Below are 16336 nucleotides of genomic sequence, written 5' to 3' on the forward strand. Positions count from 1 at the left end.
TGTTGGTGTGCTGCACCCATCAACTCATCATTTACATCAGGTATAACTCCCAATGCAATCCCTCCCCCCTCCCCCCTACCCATGATAGGCCCCTGTGTGTGATGTTCCCCTTCCTGAGTCCAAGTGATCTCATTGTTCAGTTCCCACCTATGAGTGAGAACATGCGGTGTTTGGTTTTCTGTTTTTGTGATAGTTTGCTAAGAATGATGGTTTCCAGCTGCATCCATGTCCCTACAAAGGACGCAAACTCATCCTTTTTGATGGCTGCATAGTATTCCATGGTGTATATGTGCCACATTTTCTTAATCCAATCTGTCACTGATGGACATTTGGGTTGATTCCAAGTCTTTGCTATTGTGAATAGTGCCTTGTGAATTTGTGTCTCTATCTCCTTCAGTTCTGCTCTGATCTTAGTTATTTCTTGCCTTCTGCTAGCTTTCGAATGTGTTTGCTCTTGCTTCTCTAGTTCTTTTAATTGTAATGTTAGAGTGTCAATTTTAGATCTTTCCTGCTTTCTCTTGTGGGCATTTAGTGCTATAAATTTCCCTCTACACACTGCTTTAAATGTATCCCAGAGATTCTGGTATGTTGTATCTTTGTTCTCATTGGTTTCAAAGAACATCTTTATTTCTGCCTTCATTTCGTTATGTACCCAGTAGTCAATCAGTAGCAGGTTGTTCAGTTTCCATGTAGTTGAGCGGTTTTGACTGAGTTTCTTAGTCCTGAGTTCTAGTTTGATTGCACTGTGGTCTGAGAGACAGTTTGTTATAATTTCTGTTCTTGTACATTTGCTGAGGAGTGCTTTACTTCCAATTACGTGGTCGATTTTGGAGTAAGTACGATGTGGTGCTGAGAAGAATGTATATTCTATTGATTTGGGGTGGAGAGTTCTATAGATGTCTATTAGGTCTGCTTGCTGCAGAGATGAGTTCAATTCCTGGATATCCTTGTTAACTTTCTGTCTCGATAATCTGTCTACTGTTGACAGTGGAGTGTTGAAGTCTCCCATTATTATTGTATGGGAGTCTAAGTCTCTTTGTAAGTCTCGAAGGACTTGCTTTATGAATCTGGGTGCTCCTGTATTGGGTGCATATATATTTAGGATAGTTAGCTCTTCCTGTTGAATTGATCCCTTTACCATTATGTAATGGCCTTCTTTGTCTCTTTTGATCTTTGATGGTTTAAAGTCTGTTTTATCAGAGACTAGTATTGCAACCCCCGCTTTTTTTTGTTCTCCATTTGCTTGGTAAATCTTCCTCCATCCCTTTATTTTGAGCCTATGTATGTCTCTGCGTGTGAGATGGGTCTCCTGAATACAGCAGACTGATGGGTCTTGACTCTTTATCCAGTTTGCCAGTCTGTGTCTTTTAATTGGAGCATTTAGTCCATTTACATTTAAGGTTAAGATTGTTATGTGTGAACTTGATCCTGCCATTATGATATTAACTGGTTATTTTGCTCGTTAGTTGATGCAGTTTCTTCCTAGCCTCGATGGTCTTTACATTTTGGCATGTTTTTGCAATGGCTGGTACCGGTTGTTCCTTTCCATGTTTAGTGCTTCCTTCAGGGTCTCTTGTAAGGCAGGCCTAGTGGTGACAAAATCTCTAAGCATTTGCTTATCTGTAAAGGATTTTATTTCTCCTTCACTTATGAAACTTAGTTTGGCTGGATATGAAATTCTGGGTTGAAAATTCTTTTCTTTAAGAATGTTGAATATTGGCCCCCACTCTCTTCTGGCTTGTAGAGTTTCTGCCGAGAGATCTGCTGTTAGTCTGATGGGCTTCCCTTTGTGGGTAACCCGACCTTTCTCTCTGGCTGCCCTTAAGATTTTTTCCTTCATTTCAACTTTGGTGAATCTGGCAATTATGTGTCTTGGAGTTGCTCTTCTCGAGGAGTATCTTTGTGGCGTTCTCTGTATTTCCTGGATTTGAATGTTGGCCTGCCCTACTAGGTTGGGGAAGTTCTCCTGGATGATATCCTGAAGAGTGTTTTCCAACTTGGTTCCATTTTCCCCCTCACTTTCAGGCACCCCAATCAGACGTAGATTTGGTCTTTTTACATAATCCCATACTTCTTGCAGGCTTTGTTCATTTCTTTTTCTTCTTTTTTCTTTTGGTTTCTCTTCTCGCTTCATTTCATTCATTTGATCCTCAATCGCAGATACTCTTTCTTCCAGTTGATCGAGTCGGTTACTGAAGCTTGTGCATTTGTCACGTATTTCTCGTGTCATGGTTTTCATCTCTTTCATTTCGTTTATGACCTTCTCTGCATTAATTACTCTAGCCATCAATTCTTCCACTTTTTTTTCAAGATTTTTAGTTTCTTTGTGCTGGGTACGTAATTCCTCTTTTAGCTCTGAGAAATTTGATGGACTGAAGCCTTCTTCTCTCATCTCGTCAAAGTCATTCTCCGTCCAGCTTTGATCCGTTGCTGGCGATGAGCTGCGCTCCTTTGCCGGGGGAGATGCGCTCTTATTTTTTGAATTTCCAGCTTTTCTGCCCTGCTTTTTCCCCATCTTTGTGGTTTTATCTGCCTCTGGTCTTTGATGATGGTGATGTACTGATGGGGTTTTGGTGTAGGTGTCCTTCCTGTTTGATAGTTTTCCTTCTAACAGTCAGGACCCTCAGCTGTAGGTCTGTTGGAGATTGCTTGAGGTCCACTCCAGACCCTGTTTGCCTGGGTATCAGCAGCAGAGGCTGCAGAAGATAGAATATTTTTGACCAGCGAGCGTACCTGTCTGATTCTTGCTTTGGAAGCTTCCTCTCAGGGGTGTACTCCTCTCTGTGAGGTGTGGGGTGTCAGACTGCCCCTAGTGGGGGATGTCTCCCAGTTAGGCTACTCAGGGGTCAGGGACCCACTTGAGCAGGGAGTCTGTCCCTTCTCAGATCTCAACCTCCGTGTTGGGAGATCCACTGCTCTCTTCAAAGCTGTCAGACAGAGTCGTTTGCGTCTGCAGAGGTTTCGGCTGTGTTTGTTATTGTCCTGTCCCCAGAGGTGGAGTCTACAGAGACAGGCAGGTTTCCTTGAGCTGCTGTGAGCTCCACCCAGTTCGAGCTTCCCAGCAGCTTTGTTTACCTACTTAAGCCTCAGCAATGGCGGGCGCCCCTCCCCCAGCCTCCCTGCTGCCTTGCCGGTAGATCACAGACTGCTGTGCTAGCAATGAGGGAGGCTCCATGGGTGTGGGACCATCCCGGCCAGGTGTGGGATATGATCTCCTGGTGTGCCTGTTTGCTTAAAGCGCAGTATTGGGGTGGGAGTTACCCGATTTTCCAGGTGTTGTGTGTCTCAGTTCCCCTGGCTAGGAAAAGGGATTCCCTTCCCCCTTGCGCTTCCCAGGTGAGGCAATGCCTCGCCCTGCTTCAGCTCTCGCTGGTCGGGCTGCAGCAGCTGACCAGCACCGATCGTCCGGCACTCCCCAGTGAGATGAACCCAGTACCTCAGTTGAAAATGCAGAAATCACCGGTCTTCTGTGTCGCTCGCGCTGGGAGTTGGAGATTGGAGCTGTTCCTATTCGGCCATCTTGCTCCGCCCCCTGCTGCTTTCATTTTCTGAGCTCCAGCTTCTTCCCATGGGTGCTCCTAAAGGTCCTGGCTCTCTTTCCTCTATTTTCCATTCAAAAGTTGTCAATTCACAGTAACTTTGATCTTCTTTCTGAGGAGAACTGTCATGTCCCTAGTCAATCATCTTGAAACCTCTCCTCCTGGTCTTAAGTCCTCCTCCTTTCTCTCACCCTCTCTTTTCTCATAGGTGATCTTGCCCACTTTCAGGCCTCAGTCTCTATTCACATACTAATGAGAGCCCTCTCTGCTCCTGTGGTCAGCCCAGATTTCTCACCTCTGGACTTACTCTGTTTGAATGCCTTGTAAATAATCCAAGCACAGTTTCTCCCCTTGATGAGGCCCTAATCCCATCCCCTTCCTAATGTCCACCCTGGACAACTCCCTGTTTCTCACCTCATTCCCTCCTCCACCTCCAAAAAGCACCCTTATCTTCCGGATTCTACCTCATTGACTCAGTCTCTTCCCTCCGTCCTGGTAGCCACTGTCCCGGTTCAGGTTTTGCCTTCCCTTACTTGTATAACTAGGTACACCAGCCTCCTCATACAGAGTCTTGGGCCCAGCCTCTCAGCCTCCAACCCAGCCTCCACATCCATGCCATAAGCAATCTTTCTAAAACAAGACTTCAGCTAGGGCCTCTGATTTCAAACAGTAAAAACTAATTCTGACTAACCAAAGCAAAAGGAAGTATAATGCAAGGCTGTGGGATAGCTTACAGAACCAAAATCTAGGTTGATGGCATGAATCAGTTACAGCCATTTTAAGTTCTCAAGTTACTTTAATGAAAATTCAAATTCCAAGGAAGACAGTCTGCTTGTCCCCACTTGTGTTATTGGCCCTCCCTTTGGCCAGAGGAGTTCCAGCACTTCATTTGACTGTCCCACTAAGACTGCATTAAGGAAAGGGGGTGGGGGTATAGATATTGGGCAAACAAACCCCACAGATGTCCACTACAGTCCACTTCTTGGCTGCCTGAAGTCTACATCTGCTCACTTTCTCATACACACAAGAGCAATAATACTTCCACTTAGCATCGCACACCTTTTCAGCAAAAATGGCTATTAATCCAAGACATTCAGGTGATGCCCATTCCACTTCTAGTGTTGTCCTAGGCCACTTTATTATCCTCCAAATTATGGACTAAGTAATAAATTTAATTACTTCCAACACAGCCTATGTAATAGTGAAGAGGACTGGTGAAAGGGCTAGGGAGTAGATATAAATGGAAGGGATTAACTAAAGTTACAGTAAAGAACATAAACACAAGTATTAGTTCCTGTTACAGTTAACATGGCTGCATAATAAAGAATCCCAAATGTATTATTCAGTGTTCTCTAGAGGGACAGAACTAATAGGATAGATGTATATATAAATGGGAGTTTATTAAGGAGTATTGACTCACATGATCACAAGGTGAGGTCCCACAATAGGCCATCTGCAAGCTGAGGAGCAAGGAAGCCAGTCCAAGTCCCAAGGCTGAAGAACTTGGGGTGTGATCTTCTAGGGCAGGAAGCATCCAGAATGGGAGAAAGATGTATACCAAAAGACTAAAGCAGTCTAGACTTTTTACGTTCTTCTATCTGCTTTTATTCTGGGAACGCTGGCAGCTGATTTGATTGTGCCCACCCAGATTGAAGGTAAGTCTGCCTTTCCCAGCCCATTCACAGTAACTCAAATGTTAATCTCCCTGGCAACACCCTTACAGACACACACAGGAACAATACTTCGCATCCTTCAATCCAATCAAGTTGACACTCAGTATTGACCATCACACCAAATGTAGTGGATTGAAACAGTGACAACGCTATCAAATATGGAATTCGGGCAGAGCTTTCTAGGAATAGCTAATCTCTGCTCCTCTTGGATTCCACTGGGGTTGCTTAAAGGCAGGAGGCTAGGATCATCTGAAAGCTCACTCAATCACATGTCTGCTAGTAAATATTGGCTGCCACCTGAGACCTGTGCTAGGGCTGTTGATTGCAATACTCATATGTTCTCTTCATGTAGCCTGAGCTTCCTCGTAACTTGGTGGCTGGTTTTCAGGGTGAGCATTCCAAGAAAAAGAGGGAAAGAACCGAGAAGAAACTGTACCTTTTTGATGACCTAGTTTAAGAAGTCACTTAGCACTATCTCCTGGGTACTCTCTCAGTTGCAGGGGTCACAGGCCACCCAAGTTCAAGAGGAGAGGAAATAGACTTTACCTCTTTATGTGAGTATGACAAAATGATCCTTTTGGGGAAATATATTCTTCCACAATTACCCTGTTATTCAACTTTGCAACATGTTGGAAAGCTTGGCTGTACTGCCTGGATGGGTTTGCAGTGTCTTCTACTAGGCATCATGGCAGCACAAGCTGCACCCCTAAAGATCCTCTGGGTCCTGTCCACTCTTTTGCTTGCCTCTACTGTCATAAAGCAAGCTTTTTGTCAATCATCTGGCTGCCACCTTATTTGCTCTTCGCTTGTTAACTCTAAATGCATACATACCTAATGTCCTCAAGTGTAAAAAAGAGATAATCATAGCTTAAAGGGTATGGATTATCAGTTAGATGGGAAGAATATTTCTCTTTGAGATTTATTGTACAACATGGTTAATATAGCTAATAATGGAGTTTTCTACATTTCAAAATTACTGAGTGTAAATTTCAAATACTGTCACCACAAGAAATCTTAAGCATTTGAGGTGATGGATATGTTACCTAGTTTGATTTAATTATTTCACATTGTATTAATAAATTATAACATCACTTTGTACCCCATAAATATATACAATTATAAATTGTCAATTTACAGTAAAAATTTAAAGACAAAAATAAAAACTGAAAAAAAGAATCAACTAGGAAAATAAGCATCAAAATGTTTTATCACCTGGTACACAGTTGGTGCTCAATCTGGTCTATTTCTTTCCCTTCCATTTAGAAAGATCTAGCTCCAGCCTCACAAGTTATTATCACCATTATCAGCACAGTTCATCTTTGCCCCTATTTCATATGTCTTCTGATGCAGTCTAGTGCTGAAGGAATTCCAGGGGCAGTGCTAGACATGCAGTCTTGGCATGGCCCATATCGCCTGCATATCGGAAATGCTGTTCCTATCCTCTTAAACCCCACTGCCATTTGGCAATTCTCTTGGGAAACAAACTTACCTACTCTGGTAACCCGTAGTCAGGAAATAATATTAATTCATGCAAAAAAAAAAAAAAGTCGACAACTGCTGAGGATAACAACACTGGGCTGACTGTTGTGAAGATGGAGAAGCTGAGAACTATTTCGTATCAAGGAAAACTTTAGCACGTGATAGAAACCTTATGGAATGCGGCTGGCCACTGTGGCTCACGCCTGTAATCCCAGCACTTTGGGAGGCCGAGGCAGGTGAATCACCTGAGGTCAGGAGTTCGAGACCAGCCTGGCCAATATGGTGAAACCCCATTCCTACTAAAAATACAAAAATTAGCCAGGCGTGGTGGCAGGCGCCTGTAATCTCAGCTACTTGACATGCTGAGGCAGGAGAATCGCTTTAACCTGGGAGATGGATGTTGCAGTAAGCTAAGATCATGCCATTGCACTCCAGCCTGGGTGACAAAAGTGAAACTCTATCTCAAAAAATAAAATTAAAATAAAGTAAATAAATAAATAAGTTCCTTAAAAAAAAAAAAGAAAAGAACCTTATGGAATGCATGTTGTATATGCTTATTGAATCAGTAAATGATTGAAGGATATTTGCATCTGAATTATTCATTTGATCTAGGGTAGACATTGGATGAGATCACTGGTAAACCAAACAAGTGAAAAGAGAAGTCATCCCTTAGATTTGGTGCTAGTCTGGGGAAGCAAAAGAGGATGGTTGTATGCATACACAAGCTCCTAGCGGCTGCTCATCCCAGGAACCAGATTTCGACCAGTGCCTTGAGCCTTTCTCGCCAGGTTTTACTTTCTATGGAGCAGGTTTGAAAGCAGAGAAAGCAAAATAGACATGACTTTTTTGAACAAGTCGCTGACTGATAGTTCTCTCCTCTGCTAATCTACTTGCTTTAAAGGATTGTCACCCAGAAATTATATTAAAGATGCATTTATTTCCAAAGAGAAAGCTACTAGTGAAGCAGTCAAAAGCTACTGAGGCCCTTTAAAATCTCTGTGCTAGGGTTGCTGAAGCAAATTTCTTTTCTTTTTGCAGATACGTAAGTTACTAACTTCAATAGTTGCTAAAAGGATGTCCTGATTTAAGGAAAACTTCCCATGGCTGGGGTAAATCTGTATCACAGCCCTAGCCCTGGAAGGTCCCTGAGAAGCCATCTAGAGCCATGGCTACCAAACCTGGCCATGCATCAGATTTTCCTCAAGAGCCTGGGATCTCCAGGCTTGTCAAGTCAGAATCCCTAGGTGATTCTGATGTATCCACCAGAAGTAGCTTGGGAAACATTAAATTGGCCCTGTCACATAGTTTTACAGATAAGGAAATTGAGGCTCACAAAATCAGAGGGATGCATCCAAGATCAAGCAGGAAGTTAGTGGTGGAGCTAGGACCCCAACTTGGTTTTTGCTCTATAAACCCAGTGTCTTACCGTCATCACACCATGTTTATATGCCTCTTAATGCTTGGGCCACCTTCTTTATCTCTGCAGTCTACCCATGACTCTGCCATGGCACATACTAATACCCAACTGATACATGTGGGATTAACAGCAACATTCAACTTGACAAGTGGTTGTTAATTATTCCTCTAATACCTACCTCACAGAGGATGCCAGGAATACAGGAGCTCCCAGCTTTTTGAAATACCACATCCAATCAGTCATTGAGTCTGATAACTTTTGCATTTCTCAGAGTTTTCATGTTCCCTTGTGTCCCAGACCTGGAGCTAGGGGATGGGGATTCAACAGACACATCCAATTCTTGTCCTTATACATTCCACTGTCTGCCTCCTTAGCGACTTCTTAATCCCTATACTTCTTTCCATGCCTAGACTAAGTCTACTAGTCCAGGCCACCACCATCTCTACCCAGGATTGCCAGGCAACCTCCAATTTGGTCAGGCATCCTTTTTCCTATGTTATGACCCTAAGGGCATTTGTCTGTCCCTGTCACTAGACTGTGACCCCTGCAGGACACTGTGTCTGTTTTGCCATCACCATGTATTTCTTCCTTCTCAGAGTATCTGTAACATGATATATTCTTAAAATATTTCTTAAACATTAATGTGCTGCAATTGTAATATTTTACTTCCAAGTTACATGCAATTTGAGCAAGTCCTCTCATGTGGAGGAATGATTAGATTCATGACATTTCCCAGGAGTTATTATTAAGCAGACTTTTGGAAAGCAGTCAAATATCTGAGATCCAAAAGTATTTGTCCACTTATATGTAAAACACATATACATGCATGGATCAGAGAAGCACTAGGCAATTTAGCTCCAAAAGAACTATTCTATGTTAAGAAATTCAGAACTCTTATTATCCCTATATATGGGTGGGTTTTTTGTTGTTGTTGTTGTTGCTTTTCTTTTTTTCTTTTTCCTTTTTTTTCTTTTTTTTTGAGATGGAGTCACTCTGTTGCCCAGGCTGGAGTGTAGTGGTACAATCTTGGCTCACTGCAACCTCCACCTCCCGGGTTCAAGTGTTTCTCCTGTCTCAGCCTCCTGAGTAGCTGGGACTACAGGCACATGCCACCATGCCTGGCTAATTTTTGTATATTTAGTAGAGACGGGGATTTACCATGTTGGTCAGGCTGGCCTCGAACTCCTGACCTCAGGTGATCCACCCACCTCAACCTCTCAAAGTGCTGGGATTACAGCCATGAGCCACAGTGCCCGGCCTATATGGGTGTTTTTCTACCCAATTATGCAGACGAGGATGATGGCTCAGGGATGTTGAGTGTCTTACCAAGTTCACACAGCTGGTAGGAAACAGACATTTAATTGCAGGACCATACACCTTCTGAAATCTTGTTTTATCATCTCTCCCAAATACCCTTCTTTGAGAACTTTGTTTCAGATATGGACACTTGGTTGCATGGCTTAGAAGTCCCGAAATCCTGAAACACCGCCTTCTACACTGAGAGACTGACAGCCATATTCTTATCACTAACTTTTATAAGCAGTGTCTCTGAATGAGGGCTTTGTTGTGTGTTGCATGTGGCTGCCTGCCTGAAAGGACTTCACAGGCTGCAGAAAGAAAGAGAGGATGCAACTATATTAAATGTAACTCAAAACCTATAGTGAGGCATCCAACCAGGTCTTTGTGAAGCTCAAAGGAGAGAGAAAGCCCCATCTGGATGGGGCCCACAAAAGGAAAAGGATGGGGGAGAAAAGAACAGAACTGTGCTTGCGTGAGGGACACAATTCTGGTAGGAGAAAATGATAGAAAGCAGGAGGGTATTCCTAACAAGAGAAGAAGGGAGAGAAGGCACAGAGGCAGAAGTTGGAAACGGATGGGGGAGGTTGAGGAGTTCAATTTGACTTGCAAACAAAACAGGGTGAGGGTGCAGAAGAGAGATAAAGGCAGAGAGGTAGCCAGGGTCAGAGCATAGGGGATGATAGGGTAAACTGTGTGGAGGACATGAGGAGTCACAGGCGCCTTGAGCTGAGCAGGGCCATGTCAGAGCTGCATATCAGCATTAACCTGCACAGTGCATGCGGGAAAGACTGGGCATTTGAAGGTAGGGACACAGCTTAAGAAGTTCCTGAACATCTGTCGCCAGGGCTGTTACCCCCTAACCTAATGTGCAGGAGGTACCTCATTGCCCAACTTTGACCCTAACATAAGCAATCTTACTGGAAGTGTGAGCACCACCTCCCAGGCTGTCATAAAACACAGGCCTGCTGCGCACTGACTCCTTACCCCCAGGTCCAGGACTGATCATGCCAATAAACATCTTCAGGCTCCACTCCAGGTCTCAGTTCCATTCCTGTTGCTCCTCCCCACACAACTCCAGGTTTTGGTGGAGTCTTTGGAAGCTTGGCCAATCTATCCTCAAGGAGAGTAAGTTCTGAATTGACCCAAGGTCACTGAGATTGGTCCAAGAACTAACCTTTCAAGGCACTGAGAAGATTCCTGCTGCATAGCAACTGCTGCCTGAATAGTACACAGTCAGATTTTTCCTGCATTTGTGGAAAGAGCTTAGACCTGGGAATCAGAAACTTGGGCCTTACTCTTAGCTGTGCTCCTATTTTCTTGTGTACTCTTGGCCCCAGAGTGTTTCTTCTCTGAGCCTCCATTTTCTTGTCTGCAATACATGGCAGATGACCCTAAAGTGGACTCTCAAGATAATTCTGGAGACAGCACAGGGTGGTCCTTCATTCTAGAATGCCCTGAGAAGCTCCCATGTGCAGACCTGCATTTCTGTGGCACAAAGCAGCACTTGCAGGTAGAGATGTTGTCTGGTTAAGGTTGCTCCCTATTCACAATCACCCACTCTGGCCTTGGGGCTGTTTCCCTTCTTGGATCTCTGTATAGAGCTGTGATTCATCAATGCCTCCAACTCATAATACAGGATTGGCTAGGGATGTTTCATCTCCCATCTGGAAATGAAAACTATTTATTTATAGCTGACATGAGTATAAATACATAATTGTATAGCAGACTCTGGATGCTGATATATTAACTTACAATTCTCTGCATTGAGGGTCAAGTTGGGAGTCTCACATGGCCCAGAGCAAAATGATTTTCCTTCTCCTGGTTTCTGCCTCATTCTTGCCCTGACTCATTATCCTGGCTCCATGTTCTCTGTCCTGGAGTCATGGCCATCTTCTACTTGGCTCATTACAAGAGTTTGCAAATATTATTTTCTCCCAATGCAACTGAGCAGTTGCTTCAATTATCTTGTCATCCTCAGTCATTTCTAAGTGATTACCACTTTCCAAGTTGGCTGCATTTGTCCTGTCTGATGGCTGGTCTGGGTATGAGCTGTACCCATTCAATGGCTTAGCTTCTCTCTCCAACACAAAATCCTGTTCTCTGTTCCCATGTTCCCTGTCACAGTTGTCAGTCTATTTAAACTCATACCCACTGTAATGCAGGAACTGTGGGAGACTCAGAGTTCAACAAACATGGTCCTTGGTTTTTAGGAATGACTGGAATGAAGACACCAGGGAAACTAACCCTCAGCTAATGCCTGCAAGGCAGTGATTGACAAGTGGGCTTTAGCTCAGGTGAAAAAAAACAGTGCTTGGAAGAAGTACTCTGGTTGAGTGGTCACAACAGGCTTCCCCTTTGAGGGATGGCTTTTAAGCACAGCCTGGAGAACTGGGAGTATCTCTAACATAAGATGGGGGCCTTAGTGAACCTTCAAACCAGAGTCCACTGTGGACCAAAGTGCAGGTGAGATAAAATTCAGGCACTTGGGAGAAGATGTAGGAGTTCAATTTGAATGGAGGGAAGAGACACATAAAGAAGAAACTGGAAAAATCTGAAGACTTCTTTGTGTAGCCTGATCATGTAACCTGAGCGCTAGATGAAGGGCTTGAAGGCCATTAAGCAGCTCTGAGAGCTATAAAAGGTTTCTCTGAAGGTCGTTACTTTTGTTCCCCAAACTTTCCTATTACCATATCTTCTATGCCTGACACAGACCAAGGCCTTGGGAAATGGCTGTTGAATGAATTAACGAATGTTTGGCCCACAGTCCCTGAAACTGTTTTGAATGCTTCTTTTGGAAAGCACATTTAATGTAACAGCACACATGAAAGACAGGCAAGGAATTAAGGTTATGAGAAGGAAGGCAGCACTTGGTGGCTTTTGAAGTACCTGCAAGATGCACTGTCTGGCAGAGCCCCGTTACATCCCTGTAAAGTGGGCACTGTTGTTTCATGTTACAGACAAGGAAAAACAAGTCTCCCCAGGGCTAGTAACTGATGCACCCAATAACCCTTCCTTGAAAAGAGACTGGAGACAGTCAGTAGACTATGAACAGCCAGCTCTAGAGTGAGACAGACCTTGGTTCAAGCTTGGCATCGTGGTCCATGGGAACTTGAGTAAGTTACTTAACTTTTCCCTGCCTCAGACTCCTGAAGATCAGGGTGCCCATCTCACATAGCCGTGAGGAGAATTAGAGGAAAGGTGTCTGTGGAGTGCTTGGATGCTCATGGGTGCTAGGTAACGGATGGTAAGAAAAAAAACCCGCCAAACCCATAGGCCTTATGGTTTCAAAGGCCTCCTATTTTATGCCCACAGATGGATAACAAAGCCCAGAAAGGTTAGCAAACTTTTCAGAGGCTACATTGAGGTCAAGACTAAAACTCAGCCTTCACTTTCCTTTCCAGAAGGCAGTATTACATGCTGAAAGCAGCATTGGCTCTGGTGCTGTACCAGTATGGATGCCAGTTTCCGTCTGCCACTTTTATTAGCTACATGACAGTAGGTGATTGCTGCCCTGTCTCTGGCCACAACAGTCCTTCCCTCACAGGGCTGTTTTGAAATTCCCAGCACATCATTTATATGCAAGTGCTTTTAATAATATATATGCAAGTGCTGTATGTCTATGATTGCATGGAGACCCTGTGAGATGAAGAGCTGGAGCTGAGCATCACAAGTGTGAGTATCTTTGATTTGCTGGGCAGATGGGGAGCTAAGAAAGAAGTGAGAGAGGAAAGGGTGAGGTTGTAAAGGCATGATGGAAGTCTTAAATGTGAGAGGATACAAAAGCAGAATTGCTAACTAAATTTTGGTCCCTGGACCAGGAGCATCACCCAGGAGCTGGACAGAAATGCAGATCCTCAGACCCCACTGCCTATTTGTTGCCTCTGAATATGCATTTCAAGCAGCTTCCCAGGTGATGTGTGTGTATACGAAACTCTGAGAACACTGACATAGAGAAAATCTCTGTTTTCAGCCTGGCAACATAAAGAATATATTCAATAGAAGATATTTGTAGTCAATAAAGTCTCCTAGTTTCCCATTTCCTGACCCCTTATGTCTTCCTAATGTTCACCATTCCTCCCACCATCTGGCATTTGCCCTGCACCCTCATGTCTTTTCGGTCAGATACCCAGCTGATGGATGCCTAGCATTTGTGTGTTCTTTGTTCCAGCCTGTAGTGACCTAGGCAGAGCCTCCAAGGTGCTTGCCGTTGAATACTCCCAAAGAAGAATATGTTGCATTGCACCTGGATGAACCATAGCACCGTCAGAGGTGGGGCTGGCTCTTCCTGACAAGTTGAAGATGCCTTTTGCACGGCAAATTTGGCAGCACTAAGACATATGAGAGGGATGGGGTGCTGGGGATAGAAGAGAGAACCATTGTTAGGAAAGAAGCCACCATTAACAGAAGCAGCATGATAAGTAAATAGTTCTTGACTATCAGTTCTGATCGGTTGGTTGTGGCTGTAATCACATAGTGTTGAGAAAGATTCTGAGGTCTAATAGAGATGCAGCAGGAAAGAATGTTGTATTATTAGTCAGGGCTCTCCAGAGAAACAGAACCTATATATTGAAGCGGGGGGAAGAAAATATTTGTTATAAAGAAGTGGCTCATGTAATTATGGACAGTGAGAAGTCCTACAATCTGCCATCTGTGCATTCAAGAAACAGGAAAATTCCAGTTTGAGTAGAAAGGCCTGAGAACCAGGAGCATAAACAGTATAATTGCCAGTCCTAGAGCAGGAGAAAACTGATGTCCCAACTCAAGCAGAGACAGAATTCAACCTTCCCCCACCTTTTTGTTTTATTCAGGCCCTTAGTGGATTAGATGATATCCACCCACATTGGTGAGGGCCGTTTGCTTTACTTGGTCCACCAATTCAAATGTTAACCTTTGCTGGAAATACCACACAACACACTCAGAAATAGTATTTAGCCTGATATCTGGGTATTCCATGGTCCAGCTTAGTTGGCACATAAAGTTAGCCATCACAAATGTCATAAACTCTCAGTAATAAGTGTAAGTCCCTATGCCAAACATATGCCCTCTCTGATTCAGATAAAATAATTTTGGTGTTGAACAATTTGGTTCAAATTCCAGGCTAGCCATTTGCTTACTATGTGGACTTTATAAGTTGATGAGCCTCCCTGCCCTTGTTTTCTTCAAGGTTACTGAGAATTAGGGCACAGAGCAGGGGCTTGCTAACTCATCCAGAGGAGGATCATGTGAGAAACAATACAATTTCAGAAGTAATAGAGTTTGGTCTGATAAAATATGGGTGGAAGGAAGGAAAGGACCACTCAGGCAATTGCAACAGCAAGTGCAAATGTCTAGAGATATGAATGAAGCTGTCTGCAGTCCAGTTTGACTGCAGTGTGAGGTGCCCAGAGTGGCAGGATGGAGAGGGAAGACTATTTGCAGAGTGACTTCCAGGACTGCTCCAGGCCACGGTGCCCTTCCTTTTCTCAGTGCCATGTGCATTGACCCCTTGTTGGCATTTTAGGCCTTAGCTCATGAGTCATGTGACCATTCTTTGAATCTCAGCTTTACCACATAGTAGCTACCTGATCTTGAGGTAATAGTTAATTCCTCAATGCCACAGTGTCATCACCTGCAGGACTGGGATAATAGTGGTATCATCTCATAGAGGGGTCATGAGCATTCAAGGATGTAGTTAGTTTATGTCAAGTCCCAAGAATAGTGTTTGCCACAAATCATTGTTAAGCAATGTTGGCTGGTGTCAAGATCTGTTCCAAAAATGTCTTGTTCCTCACATAATGTTCTTGGGGCAAGAGTTCCATCCATTTCCACTATATTATCCCCTGAACCTAACCCAGAACTAGGCACAATGAAAGAGCTCCCATGATTGCTCCTTCCATAGTTGCCTAACCTCTCCAAGGATGCTCTCCTCTCTTAAAGTTCAACTACTACTTTTGGAAGTAATTTAGATAATCCAATTACCCTCCTTATTGTCAAGTTCAAATTTCTTAGTAAGCAAGTCCATTTATTCACTCTCTTATTCAAACACCCAAACACATACCCCACCACACACATACACATAAAACCCACCCCTTAGCCCCTTCTGCAAGACTCTGCCCCCTGAAGCTCTGGGCATCATGGAGGAGACAAGTAGGTAATCAGAAAGTTGTAATGCAGGATGATAAGTGCTCTAAGTAGTAGCACAGAGAAGGGTGCCTCACCTGGCCAGTCTAGTGAGGGGTTGACAGAAAAGGTTGAGATCCAGATGCTGAGGAAGACTTAGTTAGCAAATGCAGGTGAGGAGGGGGAAGTCTGACAAAAGTTCAGTCTGGAGGAGAGGAAAGTTCTTTGATCTTAGGGAACTGCAATTGCTCTAGTGCGGACAATAGGGATGAGGAAGAGGTAGCCATGAGGGTGGAGAAGCTATCAGAGACCAGGTCATAAAGAGATACATATGTCAAGTCAAGAGCATAGATTTTATTCTGAAGGATTTGGCTACTCATGGAAGCTTTTAAGCAGGAGGCAGTGACATGATTAGTTTGCCTTTTGAGGAGCCTTCTGTATGCAGTGAGGGGATGGAATGAATGGTGAGTTGGATACAAATGGAACTGGAGGCTGTGAGATCATTAGAAGTCTATTGCAGGAGTCAGTGAATAGATGAGAATGGCAGCAATGGAAGATGGCCCTGATTTTTTTCAGTAGAAAAGCTCCAACTTGGCCTATCATCATGGGGTAGAAAAGAGGAGCAAGATTCAGACACTTAGAGGGCAGAACCAATGGCCTGCTATCATCAACTGGATATCAGGAAGGAGACAAAGGGAGGAGGCTATGCAGACACATGGTGTCTAGTTTGGGGCAGGCTATCTGGTGGTGCCACTCAAGTGGATAAAAAATACATTACAGAGAGCCAAGAGGAAAGAGGATGAACTCAGACCTTTCTCAATCAATTTCTT

The sequence above is a fragment of the Macaca nemestrina genome, chromosome X (genome assembly GCF_043159975.1).
Source record: "Macaca nemestrina isolate mMacNem1 chromosome X, mMacNem.hap1, whole genome shotgun sequence".
NCBI lineage: Eukaryota > Metazoa > Chordata > Mammalia > Primates > Cercopithecidae > Macaca > Macaca nemestrina.